Raw genomic sequence first — 14,695 nt, forward strand, 5'->3', positions numbered from 1 at the left:
GGAATTCAGTGCCCACACATATGTTTTTATATTTATGTGTGTATATATTATAATATATATATTATTTAGAAGATAAAAATTAAATATTATTTAATAAATAATATAAGTAATACTTATATGTAAAATTTAACAATCATATTTTGCTTTTATTAATTTTTACAGTTTGATTATTGTCTAATGATATTTTTGAAAATAACATTGGCATCCATCATCTAGGGTGTGGTGTGTCTGTTAGCTGACCTGGAATAGCTCAAGGTGAACAAATAGAGTGAGTCTGGAAGGGCTCTGCGGCTGTTGTAGAGCCAGAGGTGTCATCAGCTCAGTTCCCCTGCAGTGAGGGTTCATGACCTTCTGTGATTGTCAGAGCTGCTGCGGTATTTGGTTGGTTTTTAATGACCTGGTCATTTTATTGCTGTTACAATCAGTGTCACTTAGTTACTGCCCTGAGGAAGCAGAAAAGATGGATAATAGAAGAAATTAAACTGGCACTACATTGTCTTAGGTGGATTGGGTGATTAGGTGGAAGTCACTATCAGAGGACCAAAGGTTGATTGTTTCGTTACCACAAGAACACTGAATTTAAAGGTTGCAGATCTTAAGCAAGAGGTGCTTAACTATGTTCTTGACTAATGTTTAACCATCAAGTTTTCTACTGAGAAGTAGTTTTTTTAAGGATTAGTTAGTTGTGCTGAAATGAGCATCGTGGTATATGTTAACCACTAACTGAAGCTTGAAGGAAATTTTCCTCAGATCCTTTGGGGTGTTTTTTATCATTCCAAAGTTGGCCATAATGTTTTACTACTAGAAACAGGCAGGAATCTAGGATGCTTAATACATCTTCACTGCCTGGAGATGAATGGTGTCAAAATAAAGTGAATTCATTGGGAAATACTAAACAAGTACAAGTAGAACCAGCTGTCCCCAGGTCTCAGTTAATATGCACAGGCTGTTTTAATGCAATGATATTTATGTCAATATCTCAATTCCCAGTAAATGATAAAACCAATAAAAACAACTATGGTGTCTTGTTCTCCAGCTGAGACATGGAAGCACAAAAAAATTAATACTGAACACTGAGAAGAAAACAAGGCACCGCAGTAGTCATTCTGTTGCATCCTGGTGTGTTCAAGTGCAACTTTGGAGAATCAGCATGTGAGTCTGAAAGACTTAAAAAGACAAATGCAAGCTGTGGTGTTACACAGCCAGCAGCAACTTCGTGCCTGTTGCTGAGGCTGCTCAATAGCTACAGAAATTACTTCATGTGCAGCACAGCTAGAAGGGGATCTGGTTTGTGTTCCATATCCTTTCCCTTCCTTTGATTCTTCTCATCCCTTCTGTTTTGTCCCATGCTGTGGCCAGCGAGTGCCGGTGTTCCGCGCAGATGGGGTGAGATGTGCTGGGTGTTCCCAGGGCTGAGGGCGGCACTTGCAGGTTGTGTTGGCCGGCTGTGTCCGTCACCTTTGCTCGTGCCTCAGCCTCTGCTAGGTGAGGCACTGCACAGAGCAGCTTTCCTTACCCCCCGGTTTACATCACAGCACAGGGAGAGGGGCTTTGAAACTGACCTAAAGTTTAAGGTGCTGGGGAGATGGAAACCCAAGTGCACCTGTGGTTATTAGATTTCTCTGAAAACACATCAAAACTTTCTTGAAGCTTTGCCTATCGATTACCAGTAGTATTTTCTTTTAATGGCAGAAATACTTGTGCTAATTTGTAATTCTGCCTTTATTGACTGTGATGGTTAATGTGCCTGATGGTGTGCTTCATATTCAGGTTTTCCTTTATTTTACATAAGCATTATTACCGTTGGAAAGTTACACCTGCAGGATTAAAAATAATTTATCAAGAAAACCCCACAATTTTAATAATTCAGGAATAATGAATCAGATTCATTTATTCCATTCTGGGCAAAATCAAGGTGGTTTGTTTATTGCTCTTACTGTTTTGTTTTACCACCTATTTTGATTGCTGTAATTAAAATGGTTCATCTTCTATCTGTTGGTAAATTAGAAAAGACGGTGTTAATTCCGGTGTTTTGTCGGCTGCAGTTTGTGGGCGTGCTTCATTACTTGAAAGTAACCAGAAACGTATCACGGTCATCCGTTGTAACTGAAGCGCCTCAGGAAAGACAAAGTCTTGGTTTTTCAAGTAAAATTACTTTCCGCAGACTGTCCTGGAAGCGTACCGGGCCCACGGGGCTGGTTGTCGGTTCTGACCGCTCTGGCGGAGCTCGGGCCGGGCGGAGGAGGAGAGCCCTTCTCCCGCTGCCTGAGGGCGGCCGGGCCGGGAGGAGATGGAGAGCAGAGCCTTTGTCCTGCTCCGCCTTCTCGCTGGCGGTGAGGAAGCTTCGGATGGCCGGGCCGAGCGGACTGGGCAGGTTCGGTCAGGGGCGGCTGTGGCCGCCAGGCACGGCGAGAGGCGGGCCCGGGGAGCCTCGCTGACGGGAGAAGGGCCAGGCCGGCGTACTGGACACCTGCGGCACTGAGGTAAGAGACGGGAGAGCACGGCGGAGAGATTTCCGCCCAAAAGGCGTACGGGGCGGGGGAAATTTATTAAAATAAAAAAATAAGAAAAGGGAAGACACGACTCCGCCGGGACTCGAACCCGGAACCTTTGAATCCCTTCAACCCTCTAGAAGTCCAATGCGCTATCCATTGCGCCACGGAGCCACCTGTTGGAGTTTCCGCACGTTGTCCTTAGAGCCTGCGCACGCCGTCACGCATTAGCCCCCGAATGTTTCGGCTTTTTTCTTTTCCTAATTTCAGTTTTTGTTTTCTTCACCAACACGAACAGAGTTAGTCGTAGACGGTGCAGCGCAAACGAGTCTGGCGGCAGCCCCTGCGTGCTGCCTGAGCGCTGCCCACGGCCCGGGTGGGGCCCACGGCTTCCTGCGCAGCGCTCGCCACAGCGCTGCGTCCTCCTTTCCTACGGAAGACCGACTTCATCAGTGATCAGTATAAAATAGTTGTTGTCGTTCCACTCTGGCCTTTCCAATATTGATCCTTATGCTCGAGGAATATAATTATAATCCACAATTGCCTTCTATTGAGGAACTCTTCCTCCAGATGTCTGTAAATGCTCAGTAGCACCGCCCTCCCCCGTGGATTGAGAAAGAGATTTTTCCATAAAAGCTGTAATTCTAGTCTGAAACAAGTCCGCGATAGTATTTTTTTTAATGAAGAATAGGCATAATAGAAACCCCAAGGGACAAGAGTATGCGGTTATTCTCTTTAACCTTGCTCTCCAGTGTATTGCAAGCGGAGCCTGTGGCCGGCTCGAGGAGGGGGCGCGGGGCTGCCGGCCCCGAGGAGAGCTCCGCGCAGTGAGGCCTGTGCAGGAAAACTTCGTGAGAACCTCGTGCTGCACTTTATCATCATTTAAAAGTACGGGTATCCATAGGAGTGGAGAAAAGCGTGTAAATAAGCACACCCTAAAATCTGAGGAAGAAGGAAGCTAATCACAGCGATGTAAAATAAACTGACTCGGATACACGCTCCCCGAGGTATTGCATCCAGGGCTGAGGTACCGAGTGTCATGAAGAAGCGCGGTGACTCTGGCGCTCCGGCAGCGTGTCCTGTGGTTCCCTGGTGTCCTGTGGAAGCCAGCTGCTGTGCCTGTGGCCAGCAGTAAGCCACAGCTCTTGAGCTGCCTGGTGACTGAAGAGCTCCTGCAATGCTGCCCAGAAAAGGAGGTTGCTGGAATGGTTCAGCAGTTACAGCAAGTACCAAACTGGAGGTACAACCCCCAGGCTAACGGGCCGTTGTCGAGTCAGAACATTTGTAAACAAACCAAGAATCACTAAGCGGTACAAGATTCAGAGCAGGTCTGGTCGAATTTGCAAGCTCTGGGCCTTGCCATAATTGTTCTGTTGTGGAACATAATAAAGTCATAGTGCCCCTGGTAAAGGAATGCAGAGTCTGGAAAATTTGACTCCCCAAAGTCCTGTACTGCAGAAAAGAAACAGAAGTCTTGTTTTTAAGAACTGAGTTGATCTTCAGAATAATAATCTTAAATTCATGTTTGTGCTATTCAAATAAACCTCTTGAAAGTAATTAAGAATCACTGTAAACATCTTGTAGTTTGTGGACACCTGGGCACATTCATTGTGGGGTGCAATGAGTGTTGGTGCCTCACCAGTGGATCTGGTAGTGTGACACCTTTGGACAGCATGGCACTAAGCGACTGCAGATGGGGAAGAACCAGAGGAGAACCATCCTTTTCTGTCACAAGACTGGTTCTGAGACTGTAAGAGTGAAGAACTGTGACTCTCGCGTGATTGTTACTTCCTCTCATATTTTCGTTGTGGATGGTTGGTTTATCAAGGTAGATAAAGGCTGGTTTCATTCATTCAGGAGGACTGACTAGGGAAACGTTTGGAATTTTTCCAGAAATGTTTCCAAATATTCAAGTCGTTTTGCTTTTTTTATTCTGTAAATGTAGTCCCGGTGCAAAGTCCACCTTTGCTTTTGCACAGCAGATGGAGCTACTGCACGAGAAACAGGGCAGCTCAGGGGTCATGAACTTAGGAAATGTGGCCATAGGCAAAAACGACCGATCTGATTAACCTTTGCTGGCGCCTGGATCCAGATCAGTCCTTTGGACTTTCCCTCCTCTGGGACTGTCCGAAGTCCAGTTCTGTTGCAAGCTGGCTTTCATTTCAGCTCCTCTTCAACTTTATGTTCTTTTTCAAGGAACAGAAGTTACTTGGAATAGAGTTGTGCTGGGTTTAGTTACTGGCACTCAGAGAAATTTTACTGAGTTCAACAACGTGCCATTTTGCTAATTTTTAATGGGAGGAGAAACTGAGGTAGGAATACCTTGAATACACAAGCCAGGAAGTGCACCAAATGGCAGGAAAAAAATATTATCATCATATAACAGTCTTCTATTGATTAAAATAAATCTACATGTTATTTATGAAATTGAAGTGATCTTTGAGAGACTGTTTACAACATGGGTTTCAACATTAACTTCTGTTAATGTACTGTAGTGCTATTTACTGTATATCCAATTACTTTTGGTAAGATTTGAGCCTTAAAATGTATTACAACAGCAATTTCCAAATTGGCAGGGCTTCCACAGATGTTTGTTGGGGGTACCACCACCTTTTTCAAAGAACAAGTGTAATTAATACACTTGTTGAAAGAGGGCAGAGAGGGCTCTCATGCATAGATTACCTAAATGGGACCCTTACACCATCTGTACATTTCAGGGAGGATTATTACAACCCTACTGCTCTAAGGCTTCACCTGTGTAGTGCAGCAAGAGAAAGCACTCTTCAAAGCAGGAAAAGATGCTGGGATGCACAAAGTCTGAGGTACTGGAAAGAACTCTATCAGGGAGGGTTTCTTTTGGTAATTTACAGTTTGGTTCATTTTTTAACATTTATTTTCCTAACACGAAGGTAAATGCTCTGCATTGTAGATGCTTCTGCATCTCTGCCTTTTCCTCAGTGAAGGCTGTAAATTCCATGTGACTATCGGGGTATTGGAGAATTTGTGAGGCTGCCAGCAGGAAACTGTTAAGAACCTCTTCCAATTCTCTTAGTTATGGTTGTTGTTGGACTAATGCATGTTCTGTCCTCTTGAATATGTTTGGTTGGACAGGAGAAGTTCCCAAGAGCAGTGCTTTTGAGGAGCTGGGGACCTATGATCGAGAAGTGTTATGCCATATCATCTCTACAGGGGTTTAGAATGTTAATTCTGTGTAATTCTATTGACAGATCAGGTGCTGCAAAGCCATTTACTTCAAGAGTGCTCCCTAATAGTACCAAACCTGAGCAATCTTGTGGCATCCCTCAGAGCACTGCAACAGGACATTTGGAGAAGTGCCAGCTAGTGCCTCTTGCCAAAAGTGGAATACATCTGATTTACAGAGAGATGGGAGTCTGTTTCAAGACAATTTCAATGTTCTCTGTTGTTACTTTGATCTGGTTTGTTCATCTTTTTTTTTTTTTCAGAAATGCATGGTTTGTGTCAAATACCCTTCAAAAATATCCAAAGTGATGTCTTTCACTATATTTTAAAATTCTATTCTTAAAAAGCCCCCTTTTTTGTTTTTCTTAAAAATAATGTTTATGAGTTTACTTAAGAGCCAAAGCACTCTTAAAGACTACACCCTTGAGTTAGTAATTATCAAAGGCAAAGCTGACAGTGCGAAATTTTGGTCTTGTCTTACATTTTGAAATCTAGGTATAACCATTGGGGCTTTTTTTTTTTAATTAACACTAAGCCACTGAATATTTACAGTTGAGTTGTTCCTTTGCAGCTTTACAGGTGACACTGTAACTCAGCTCCTCTTATGCAGTTCAGGAGAAAAAGTGTATCTGCAGCCTAGTGATGTAATCCTAAATTCTATTCCAGCTGTGAAACTACTGTGCTGGTGACAGTGGGAGCCTGATGCTTTTTCCTTTCTGTGAAATATGGACAGCAGATGCTTTCTTATTCCATGTGGTGCTGTGCAAGCCAGTCATCTGCAAGGTAACTTTAAAAAATTGAGATTAAACTTCCTCCAGAAATTCTTTATTATTATGTATTTTGCTTGTCACTTTGCATCTCTCAAAAGTGAATGGCAAAAGGTAACAGATCCTGGTTAATAAATCCAGGCTTTAAGTGTTGTCATTGCCTTTCTTTCAGAGGAAAAAAAGCTTTTACTCTATTGCATGATACCTTTTCTGATTAGGGATAGGAATAGAAATGGCTGCAGCCTCTTTGATGAGGGCTGTGAGTATCATGGGATTCACTGCTCTTTAAATTTCTCAGTGTGGCATTAATACTATGTGGACTGTTTTTCTTGACAGCTAAAAGTTATTGTGGGGTCACAATGTCCTATCACTGGATCATCACTGGGTGCTAGATATGTCCCTAAGGTTGGATGTGTGTAGTCAATGCCATTTCTGGAAGGATCTTGCCAAGCATGTTCTAATGGGATGAAAAGCTTCTTAATTACATTTAACTTTTCACCCAGTTATGAATAGGAGTGACTGACTCAGTATTCTGTCTAATACTGACTGATGTAATCACAGAAACAATTTTATTTTTAAATTGTTTCCTTTTGTAACTATAAATATTGCACAGACTGAAAATCTACCCCTGAATAATAAACACACTCTTCTCCTGACCCCAACAAGTTTTTACTAAATCTGTTCAAATGTATGTTGATTTTACCATACTTGAAATTTTCAGCAGAATTATCCCTCTGTGGATTTTCAAACCAGTAAATGTGAATTGTATTTTAAAGGTTTAATTGTAAATTTGCTTTGCCTACTTGAATATTCACTTGTTGTAACTGGATCAGAATTTATGAATTTTGATTTTTGTAGCTAAGGTCATTGTGCAATATGAAGTAATGGACTGGATGGCAGAATTCCCAAATTCTAACCCTGGGTTTGTCTTGCCCCTGAAGCATGGCCAGGCAAGCCATTCACATTTTCTTGTAGGGTGATATCCAGCTGCAGGGTTTTAGCTCCATAATATTTCTATGGAATTGACAACTCTCCAATCAGTTCCATAGCCTTTTAACTGTTTGAGCACATTCTTCACCTTTCTCATATCTATTCTTTTACTCCAAGTGTGAAGGAAGTGTGACTGAGCAGCACACCCTGCAGAGGCACAGTTGTGCAGAGAAGATGCTCAGCAGCTCTTGGTCCACACACATATCAGACAAGGAAGATCATCGAGCACCTGTACTACAAAGCAGTTACCTGTGGATTCTCTGTCTCATTTGAACAAAAAGATGTCATGAAAACGACATCACTGGGCCTCTTGTATCCCTGCATGCTGTCTTCCAAAAGGGAAACAAATCTCTTCTAATTTCACAAGTTACAGAAAGATCAGAGTGGCTTCTTGTGAAAATGAGCATTCTCTTGTACGCAGGTAGAAATCTGAAATATTTTTTTTAGTAAGAGAAGACCTCAGGGCTTTTTTATGATATAATTGCTACTAAAGGGTAGATCAGGGGTGCACAGGAGCTAAGGGGCTAACTGAGGAAAAGAAGCTTTGACAGGAGATCAGCAGGTTTTATACCCTCAGGAAAAAAGGAGAGATCAACAGAAATCAGATGGAGAGCATTGTTACTTTTGGCAAAAGGAGAGAAGGCTCCTTCTCTGCCGGCAGAAGTGCCATCAAAGAACAAATGTGGTGCCGTGGGAAAAGATGAGAATGAACAAGGACCATTGGGGGAGGCATCAGAGCCAGCTGAACCTCAGCCAAGCATCAACAAGAAGAGTGATAAACAGCTGGTAAGTACTAGAGATTCCCATCTGTAGGGAATGGAAACATTCATCTGCCATGCTGATGTGATGTTTTGGGATGTTTGCTGAGTGCCAGGATCCAGGACACTGCAGAGAGACTGTCAAGGCTTGTCTGGTCCTTAGACTTATGCTCCATGCTGAGTCTGTGTGGGCACCAAGGACATATCAGGAGGGTCAGTGAAGCTGTGGGGCTGAGGGTGAAGGTTACAAGGGGCCAGATCTTTTCAGTGAGCAGAAGAAGCTGGGATAGGAAAGAAGACATCCTGAAGGGTTATGGTAATCTAAAGAGAAGTGATGATGCAGGGTCAGTGAAGAGGCGTTCTTAAGGTAGGGGAGGATCTCACTCTTCCTCTGTGAAAGCAGCAGAGCTGGGGACCTATCCTAAGTGTCAGGACGTAAATGCTTGCAAGATGGAGAGATGCAGAAGGAATTAGAAGTTTGGGCGCAGCTGGAAAACTAAGATGTCATTAGAAATAGAACAGCAGTTACCTGAAATGTATATTTTAGTTATTACTTTCTTACTTTTAAAATTCAATTTGAGGGTATCAAATGGTTTTTTAAAAGAAGATCGATTGCAGAATTCCAGTTGTAGGTAGACTGACTCATGGTTTAGTGACTTGCTCAAATGTCTGCCAGTCCTAGCACAGCCAGCTCAGCTCTGACTTAACTATCTGGAGTTGTACTTCAATCTCCTTTTTCTTATTTTCCATCCATAAAATTGTATAATGATTATGATTATGTTAACAGTTAGACTACTACTTTCAGAACTGTAGATCTGCCGAATTTATTGCTAGTTGCAATAGACTATGCTCATTATTTGACCCAGATTTGCCATCTTGTACTGGCCAAGTTAAAGTCTGACTAATTTGTATTACAGTTGGAAGGCTTAATTTTCCATGTGTTGAAGATAACAGATGTATGAAAGGAAAGTGAAAATTGCAAAGTTAGTTCATACACCAAGCACATTAAAATTTGTTCTTGAGAATCTTTGTTAAAATGACTACCTAAATACACAGCTCTCTCTTATATTGGTATGCTCTAATATAGAGTATTCATTTGATCAGTGCTTCAAAACTGACTAATGTAAAAAAAATGCTTTGTGTCTGTAAGCATGGTAAATTTGGTTTGGAAGTCATTTAGATATTGTGTAAGTGAATGCCATGTTGCAATCTCGCACTAAGCCCAAAAGGAGAACACTGAGCTCGGACTCTGCACCTTTGTAATCTATCAGTGCAACCTTTTCTCTCTTTTAACAGCCATAGTGGAAGCACATTGAACTAGCAAGTGATTTTTATAGCTAATCCTTGCATACTCTTTGCTCCATACTCTCCTTCCAATTTTTGTCTCATAAAACCAGTCATTGAAGTTAATGCAACTTATCACCCAGCAGAAGTTACAGTATGAAGAAACAAAAAGCTGCACATCAAAGAGTCTTCTGTGCAGACAGAGCAGACAAAAGGCTTCTTTGTGATGAATGTGCACAGTTAGCTCTGCCACTCTAAGTCAGCAGTGAATTTTCTTCAATTCCAGCATTGAAGTAAAAGAATGTCCTTTGTTCTTGTAGGGGGTTTACTTTCATTTTCAAACTGCTGGCAAGCAGTAAGCATTGACCTAACAACACAAAAAGGTAAGTTCCTGTGTTCAGAATTGTGATATACTTTTGTAGAAGTGTATCTTGGTTTATTCAAATTAGTAAGACGTACCAGTCATTCCTGCAGTGAAGTGAAACAAGCAGCTTCCACAGTCAGTGATATCTGGAAATCATAGGAGTCACTGCTAACAAGACCCCTTATTTTTTGCCACACCCTCTATGGAGATAATGTATTGTTTGTTGTTTGTTGTTGTTATTGCAATATATGACTGTAATTAATTTTGTAAATATCTGAGTTTGCAATCACTAGGGTTTGGAATCTAGGAAAATAGTATGAAAGAGCCAAAAGAAATGCCATCATAGCTCCCATCCAAAATTAGAGATTAGGGTAGACATTTACACCAATACAGAGGGTCAGGGATATTTCAGTCAGGTTTCAATACAAGTGGCCTTTTTTCCACAAACCTGCTACAAAAGTATCACTTGCTTTTGTTAGTGCTGTGATGACAAGACATTCCTTTGTGTGTCTAAAAAGAGGAATATGGCTTCATAATTTACCAAGGACTAATCTTATTCACAGGTAGTTTGGAAGGGAAATAGGCCCTTTTTGTATTTGGTATTCATTTCTATGAAATTGGTATTTGTTACATAGAGGCCTTGTGCTTTTTGACTGAAAGATTTGCCTCTTGTTTGACAGCAAGACAGTTATCTACTAGAGATAGTTGTGTGTTTTATGTTACTAATAGGAATGAGAAAGAGTGAAGTAGCATTTGGAGAAAGTGTGAGAAATTGTGTCTCTAGGCAGGCTGGACAAGTAACTTTAACACTGCGCTAAAATTGAGTAATGGAATCTGGTAGAAAAGTTACTTTAGAATCTTCAGAAAATCTGAGAGTGTAAGTGAAAAAAAGAAGGGGCAAAGGGGAAACATAAAGACCTGGATTATGGAGAATGAGAGTAGTGTTGATGATGCTAACAAAACTTTGTTAAGGGGTTGGCTTTGGGTAGAGATTGTTTTTTCAGGGTCTTCACTTCTGCAATGCAGAATGGGTTTAGAGTGAGTGTGCAGCTAAAACATGGTAGAACATGCTGAAATCAGTTCCCCAGGCTGTATTAATTTCCTTCTTCATAAAATCAGAAATTCAGATTGTTTTGCTATCCTTGTGCTGGCAAAGCTTGTATGACATTCATCCAACGTGGGAATTTACACCTGCAAGCCACATGCAGTCTAACTGTAATATACTTACAGAAATGGCAGAATCCTTTGTTTTCATGAATTTTAACACTCCTAATGTGATACTTCTTTTCCTTTGAGTTATATCTAAGAGCAAATTAGTGATCTGTTGATTTACACCATGAGATATGGGTTTGTTATGGTTGCAGTAAGGAAGACAGACTATAAAGTATTGCTTAAAATAGCTTTTGTTGTGGCTAACACTGTAAAGAAAAAGGATAGTGTAGGTAGTTTTATTTCCTTCCAGATGCTGAGTTGTGTAGTATTGAATGGGTCTCAAATCAAAGCTCAGCACACTGGGCAGATCCTGTCCAGGAAAGGGCATCTGACATTTTGGTTCTTTGAGCTCTTGTAGGATTTTCTTTAAAAAAATTCTATTTCTCATGTCAAACAGAAATTCCATTTACTTAAGTGTTTGTTGCACTTTTAGATGAAGGCAAGGGCACAGAGACAGTGTAATGAGCAGTGTGGAGTGAGAGCTGTGGGCTCCTGTCGTGCGGCTGGCTGTGTCCTGCAGCCACGGGGGATGTGTCACACAGCACGGGCCTGACCGCCAGGCTCTGCATCAGCACAGCACGGCCTGCGCCTCTCATGGCCAGCGCTCAGGACTGGGATCTTCTCCCAGCATCAGTTCCCCTGGCGGGAAACAGCCCTTGGGTAAAGAGCTGCAAAGTGATGCAGTTACACAGCTAGGCTCTGAGTCCACCGATGTTTTCTGGGTAGATACACAGCCTGGGTGCGTGGGGAGTGATCCTAACTGGAACTTTTAAGTAACTTCCATATCATCATCATTGTCAATAATAATAATAATAATAATAATAATAATAATAATAATAATAATAATAATAATAATAATAATAATAATAATAATAATAATAATAATAAAATAGTGGTAGTAGTAGTAGTAGAATGTGATGCCTGGAATAGATAAGTTACCTCTCCCTGTTAGTCTGTTGAACTCTGGACTGATGGAGGGTGTTTTGAGCTTGTACACAGTATTACATCGACATGAATTAGTTCATTTTGTTGGGGGCAGGGGGGTGATGATGTTTGAATTTTCTTCTTTCTTCCCTTTTATAAGTAAACTTTTAAAAAATAATTTTTAATAAGAATTTTTTTTAAGAAGTAGCCTGCAAAACTCTCAGCTGAAAGTAGGAACTTCTGTATTTCATAATGGCTCATTGGCAAACAGACGGCACATTTTTCACCTAGTAGAAAAGTGAAGAGAATAATTAAAGTGTGAAAAAGTTTACTCAATACGGTATTCAACTTCTCCTTGATTTAGGGGGAGAAAAATCCAACCTCACTGCTCGGTTATCTTCACTGTGATTCATCAGCTGCTGTCTCCTGGGCAGGTCTGACTGCTGATTGGGCACAGAACTTCTCAAGGTGTGTCTTTTGTCAAGAAGCTTTTGCATTTTAAGAGCTCACAGTAGACCATGATAGTCTCCTGCTATGGTAAGAACTGTTGCATGTCTATTTATTAACCTGTACAGTCTGACTGTTAGAAACAGGGCTTGGTGGTTAGTAACAAATAATTATATGTGTCAGCAGATGTTTCCAAATCAACTTTTTGTGGGTTTAAAATCTGGAAAGATTTTAATTTTGAATCTTACTTGTGACAGCTCTTGCTCAATATGCTAGTAGGGATTTTTAAAATTCTGAATTAAAGTAACTGTGAATATATAATAGTGTGGGATATTGTCAAATCCAAAGATAAGTAGATTAAAATTTTTTTGTAATGTTGTAATACTTTGAGAGAGAAATGTTTATAAGATTTTAGATGGTCTATATTTTTTATAAAAATTGTATGTGTCAACTAGTTGCAAGTTAAGTAACAAAAGGAAACTTTCTTCTCATGTTGCATTATGCTCTGGGCAATTTTATTTTTCCAGAGTTATGAATAGGCTTTGTATTTTTTTGTGAATTTATCAATCTAAATTATTTGGAAGATAAAATTAATCTGGTTTTCACATATCTTGTCAGCTGACTTTGAAAAAGTAAGGGAGAATCCTGAGGAAAAATATAGGGATACATTAGAAACGTTTTACTTTGTAATTATTAGTTTTATGTCAGCTTCACTATCAATTAAAAAGATGCAATCACGGGGATTGAAAAGACCTGAAACGTGTTACATAGACAAGTTTGCATGTAAATGTCTGTGATCTAACAGTGTTGGAGGATGGCAGAAAAGGCTTAGGAAAACAGCAGCTGTAATAGCCAGCAGGGTAATGTCTGCTCTCCTCCCTCACAGCAGCGCTGCTCAGAGCTCAGTGCACATGACTGTACTTGTCTCAGCTCTTGGAAAAATGTTGCAGTCATGGCACAAGCACCAACTTCTTTGTGAGGGATGATACACAGCAAGAGGAGAGTTTCATTTTAATATTACATTTGTAAAAGATTAATTTTGGAATAATACATAACTGAAAACAAAGAACCTTTTAAGGATAAATTATTTAAAGAGATATTTATGAAGAGATATTTCTGATATTTCTTTTGGTGAAAGAAGTAACTCTTTCACCAAACTATCAAAACCACAAGGGTTTTGTAGATACTCAGACAGAAGTTTCTTGCTATTGAATTACACGGATTGGGTTCTAGTGCTTCGGCATATTTCTTAGTTTTAAAAGTTTTTGTGCTTTAAAATTTTGTTCTTTAGAATAGTAAGATCCTTTGTTTATGTACATGAGGAGTGTCTTCACAGTTAGTAAGGTAGAGTGGATTTTTTCTCAGAATTTTAACCCTGAGCACCAGTCAACACAAGAGGGTGCCGAAACGCTGGTAACACAGTGTTATATATATAATATACTTTTTCTAAATATGGTTGTTTTGATCTCTCCCTGCCTTTTCTTGTTTGCATATTCACCTCTGTGATACTGTAATATCAGAATACCCCTCTTTCTAGGTGTTCTTATAATGACACCAACCACATTCATCTCACCAGCAGCTGGCACCTTCAAAGAAAGATTTTTCAGTATGCAAATAAACTTAGCTACAACAGCAATTTATGTAATTTATGTCACATTCTTGTCTTGCTTGTGCTGGCTTTAGTTCTATGTGCAGGGGTCAGAGACGGGTTTCTATTTCTATATGCCGTGCTATCAGCAAAGGAGGAAGATAGGAAAAACTTTGAAATGCATTAATCATTCATGGGCTCTTGCCCATGGACCCTGATGGTGCAATTAATTTAACCATTCCCTTATTTTCTGGGCTGAAGCTTTAAGGATCCATATGTGTCCTGCTCTTCAAACTGATTTCCTCAAAGTCTTGCAGCCAGTGTGCTGCAACAAAAAGAACCAAAGTGCAAGTACTATAGATGGAGGCAGTTGCACTTTATGAGCTTAGAAACTTGATTTCAAGAAATGTCGTCTTTGTTGGTTGGATGGCAAAATTATAAGATACTCTGAATTACATGTTTGAAGGTGGGTTTTGCTTTCAAAAGAATAAAGCATGCCTTACCTTACAGTCCCTACTGCTGAGTCACCACACCATATTTCTAGAGTTGACTGTAGTTCATCAACCAGCTAGAGAAAGATCCCTCTATCTGACTAAAGAGTACAGGAATACTCTCAGACAGTATTTGTCAGATTGGAATCCAGGAGAATCACTCAGCAGTTTCCAATA

The 14,695-nt window shown here is 40.5% G+C and overlaps 1 protein-coding gene and 1 non-coding gene across 4 annotated transcripts in view; one reads left to right on the forward strand and one right to left on the reverse strand.

Annotated features, from left to right (window-relative positions):
* Positions 1-2,087: 2,087 nt before the first annotated feature.
* Positions 2,088-14,695, forward strand: part of BCAR3 (BCAR3 adaptor protein, NSP family member) — a 94,728-nt gene continuing 82,120 nt past the window's right edge. The window contains exons 1-5 of one of the 3 annotated variants that reach the window (XM_066192433.1): positions 2,088-2,483; positions 6,360-6,476; positions 8,028-8,236; positions 9,813-9,875; positions 12,357-12,529. The gene's annotated coding sequence lies outside the window, so the exon portion shown is untranslated. Of the gene's footprint in view, positions 2,484-5,911; positions 5,930-6,359; positions 6,477-7,885; positions 8,237-9,812; positions 9,876-12,356; positions 12,530-14,695 lie in introns of those variants that run through there. The other 2 variants (XM_066192432.1, XM_066192431.1) reach the window with 2 other exon arrangements.
* TRNAR-UCU (transfer RNA arginine (anticodon UCU)) lies at positions 2,581-2,666 on the reverse strand. The gene is given in 2 exon segments: positions 2,581-2,616; positions 2,630-2,666. It is a non-coding gene; the product is annotated as a tRNA-Arg (tRNA).

Source organism: Chamaea fasciata, unplaced genomic scaffold, assembly GCF_029207755.1.
Source record: "Chamaea fasciata isolate MVZ Bird 193981 ecotype frontalis unplaced genomic scaffold, bChaFas1.0.hap1 SCAF_10, whole genome shotgun sequence".
NCBI lineage: Eukaryota > Metazoa > Chordata > Aves > Passeriformes > Sylviidae > Chamaea > Chamaea fasciata.